This window comes from Pinus tabuliformis, chromosome 1_1 (genome assembly GCF_031772625.1).
Source record: "Pinus tabuliformis cultivar Carrire ecotype Pingquan chromosome 1_1, CPIR1, whole genome shotgun sequence".
NCBI lineage: Eukaryota > Viridiplantae > Streptophyta > Pinopsida > Pinales > Pinaceae > Pinus > Pinus tabuliformis.
Window position 1 is genome coordinate 900999960 of NC_142297.1, and position 4169 is coordinate 901004128.

Below are 4169 nucleotides of genomic sequence, written 5' to 3' on the forward strand. Positions count from 1 at the left end.
TAAATATTGGTATTTCTGCTTTAATTTTCCCATCTCGTCCCATTTAAGACAACTATGAGACAATATCCATCATAAGCTTCTTTCTCACAGAACTAAGCAGTAATTTCCAGCTTCTAATGAATCATAAATTTTGAAAAAATAATCATGTCTATCAGCATAACATACATGCAAGGCTTAACTTGCAGTTTCAACAGGCCAGACAAGCATCAACAAATAAGAACAAAAAACTATGCTTGCCAGTCTAAATAATGTCCAAGTCAGTCAACTGCCTCCCCTTTCAAAATTATTCTTAATCCTAGGTGGATGCACTCCTTAGGATATTCAATCTAAGGCTTAAAGGGGATGGGGAAATTCAATCTTCAAAGTCAAATATGGATACATGTAACAATTATTATCCCTTCCTCTTCCATAATGAACTCAAATTTTCAACCAATTTTGGCATTACGATGGACTACCAAATATTAATATCTTATATTGGATGATAATACATATCAAGAGGGTTTCCTCCGTTTGTTTGGGGTCATTGCTGCGATGTTCCATTTTCCCTTTGTCTTTCTGCTCGGGGCAGGTTCTGGTTCAAAATTTCCCCAGCCTTAATACAATTTTATCATACCCATCGCGCTGCCATTGATTTACTGGAGCGCGCGTTACTGTATTTGGGTTTTGGCCCCAGCCACCCCAACCCCAACCTCGACCTCAGGTTATGGTGCGGCAATCCCCGCAACAAGAGAGCTCCGCCGGGGAGATCAGGACCCTCTGGTTCGGCGGTTTGCAGCATTGGATGGATGAGAATTATCTGCACCGATGTTTAGCTTCTACCCAGGACCTTCATTCCATTAAGATTATTCGCAATAAGCAGACTGGGCAATCAGAGGGTTATGGCTTCTTGGAGTTTGTGAGCCAGGCAGCGGCCTAGATGGCTCTCCAAAATTACAATGGCATACAGATGCCCAGGGCTGAACAATTTTACAGGTTAAATTGGGCAACGAATAGCGGTACAGAAAAGCGTTCGGAAGATTTTACTATATTCGTGGGAGATTTGGCATCTGGTGACACAGACGAGTTGCTACAAGAGACCTTCAGAGCTGTATACCAATCTGTAAAAGGGGCAAAGGTTATTACTGATAACATTACAGGCCGTTCAAAAGGATATGGGTTTGTAACATTTGGGGATGGGAATGAGCAGGTTCGGGCTATAACAGAGATGAATGGAATGCTCTGTTCCTCTAGGCCTATGCGAATAGGTCCTGCCATAACAAAATAGACTACGAAAACAACGAAAATAACATCGAAAACAGCGAAAATTCACAAATACCATCATTGAAAGCCACAAACAACATCAAAATATCCACAAAAACCCTAAACCCTTATCCACAAAACCCTAAACCCTGCCATAGAAAGTTTACAAAATATCCAAACAGAGTTGTTTGTGTTGAAAAACACAGAGAAATTGCTGGTAGGATTAAAATCCTACCGGTGACAGTCGCTGACCTTCCTCGGAGCTCACCAGACCACCTCCACACCTGCAACGACCTTTTCCACACATGCAACGAGAAGAAAAAGCCATTAGACAACAGAAAACCAGCAAAAAAACCTGCACAAAATAGCAATTTAAACAATTACCTCGAGCTCGGTAAAACTGCAACAGGCTCCTCCCCAAACAACAAAAACTGTGAATAAGACCACCACCAGAGAAACCCTAAACAACCGGCAGTCCAGAACGACCAAGAAATCCAGGCAGAAAACCACAAGAAAAGCAGAAGCGATGTTCCAACAACAAACACTAAACCACGAACAAACATTCGCACCAGCACCTGCATACCAGACGAAGCGCGCAGGTCCACAAACCCTAAACGTCGAACAAACGCTTGCAACAGCACATTCATAACAGATGACGCGTGTAGGTTCTGGGGTCGTCCCGCACCATCTTCAATGGGGGGCTTCGCCCAACAACCGACCCCAAGCAAAAAGACAAAGGGAAAATGGAACATCGCAGCAATGACCCCAAACAAACGATCAAAATGGTGCAGACACAAAGTTTTATGCAATGACATGATGCCCAACACGTGGAGCTCCACGGTGGACAGGTGTCGTACCGGCTCCATGCGCTTTGTCACGTGGTTTTCTGACGTGGCGGGGAGGGCGCACAGGTAATGGCGACCCTCCCCTAAAGAGCATCTATATTTATGCAGTTTGGCATTCGAAATATATGGCAGTTTCTAGGTTTGCGGTGGCGGCCGCATAAGTTGTTTGCTTTTTTCCTTAATGTTTGAAAAAAAAAATTAATACTTTCTCTTTCTTTCTTTCGTTTTAAATTTGGATTATGTTTTTTTTTTTTTATATATATATTCTCCTCTTTTTTCAACTTGATTTCTTCTTATTTTTTCCTTTTTTTCTTAATCTTTGACTCTCTTTTTTAAATCTTCTCTTTTTCTTTTTCTTTTAATATTTTATAAATGTTTTTAGTGGCCAAAGGCCTGACATCAAAATGGAGAATCTCCAAAACTATGTAGTGAAACGCTCGAATCACGATGACAAAATAGTTGACGATAGGTTGATGTCCAAAGGCCAAATCAAACTGGCTATGTGCAACGGTTGAGCGGCAGAGGACCGAACCGCTCTAATACCAATGCATCAAATAAAGTTCATACTATGCAATAATCTTCAAAAAACTTTGAACGAAAAGACATCCATTGTAGGACAGTGTTGACAGCGTTGGATACCACCAACATACTGGGGACCTCCGTGATATAATGTCCCAATTAGACTTTACATGGTTTAGTGTAGGAGTCCCATCCGGAAATACAGCCTGACTGTCGTTTACTTAAAGATGTTTCTTGGATTAAGCGATTAGCATGAGAGAGAAGTGCGCATGTGCTTTTGAATGAGAAAGAGAGTGTGCCTTGTGAATCAATCCAGTTTTAGATGTATCAAGGTTCTTTCACTGCAAGGGGGGAGAAAGTGAGCCTCTAAAAGAGAAGTAATATTACTAATCTAATGGAGACACACACACATAGATGAGAAAAATGTGTCTAACATCAAGTGAAATAGTTCACATAGATGCAAAAATCGTTACAAGCATTACAACACATTTCCAAAAATTTAAGCACCAAAGTCACCAAAATAGTTCAATTAGTTCAGTACATGTGAAAGCCAATATGAATCACGAACATTACAAGAATAGTCTTAAAACATTCACAATCCATGCATGAAAATGTGTTGGCCAAAAGGCTTCAAGTATTAACAAAAATTTCCAAGATACATAAGTACAATGAACATCACTAGCTCCAATAGTGGAGCATTAGAGCCACTACTTGCTCCCCAAAGGTACTAACTCTATCTCTCTAATGCCTTGTGGGAGAAGACAAGGTTAAAATTCCCTTGCTTGAGTAATGAGGATCCTTTCATAACTTGAGGCGTGACTTTTCATATCCTCGTGACTCTTGAATTTCCAACTTCTAATGACCTTTTGATTTCTAGAACCCTTGGACTTCCAAATGACTTTTGAAATTACATATGACTCTTGGAATTACATGTCTTTTGGACTTCTATACATGGCTCTTTTGTCCATACATGACTCTTGGACTTCCACTTATTTTTCTTTACAATAATTACATGATTACATCATAACTTCCACATCATCATGTGATGAAACATGATAGGTCACTATTATTGATGATTGGGATTCATAGTGACAGATGACATCGACTTTCTTCAATGGGTGAAATGGATTCCACTTGTGTCTTTTCTCTTGCATGCGGCTTCTGGGAATTGATGTCTTCACCCTCCAAATGGTCTTTTATCTCATGGATTCTTTAGGGGCACTTCGATCATTAATACTTCAGAGTGTTCTTTGTTCTCAAATGCTTCCTTTGACTGCCTTGTTTTCCCGATCTCCCTCACACGTCCTTGCCATGTTGTTCTTGAAATAATTGCAACTGCAATCACTCATGACAAGAAAATATAAGCCTTAAAAATCTCTTATTCTAACATGTTTCATGCAAATTTTCATTCATGTCTTAACAATGCACTCGAGAGAGGCAAGGAGAACTTCTGGGCAGAAGGGCGCACTTCGAAAGGCTGAAGGTTTGAGGAGATGAAGCTTCAGGGATTTGGGATGTGCTCATGCATTTAAGAGGAGAGAGAGAAACTCAAGGGGGGGTTTAGGG

General features: G+C 40.6%; 1 pseudogene; it reads left to right on the plus strand.

Annotated features, from left to right (window-relative positions):
• Positions 1 to 916: 916 nt before the first annotated feature.
• On the plus strand, positions 917 to 1264 carry LOC149217319 (polyadenylate-binding protein RBP45 pseudogene; annotated as a pseudogene).
• The last annotated feature ends 2905 nt before the right edge of the window (positions 1265 to 4169 follow it).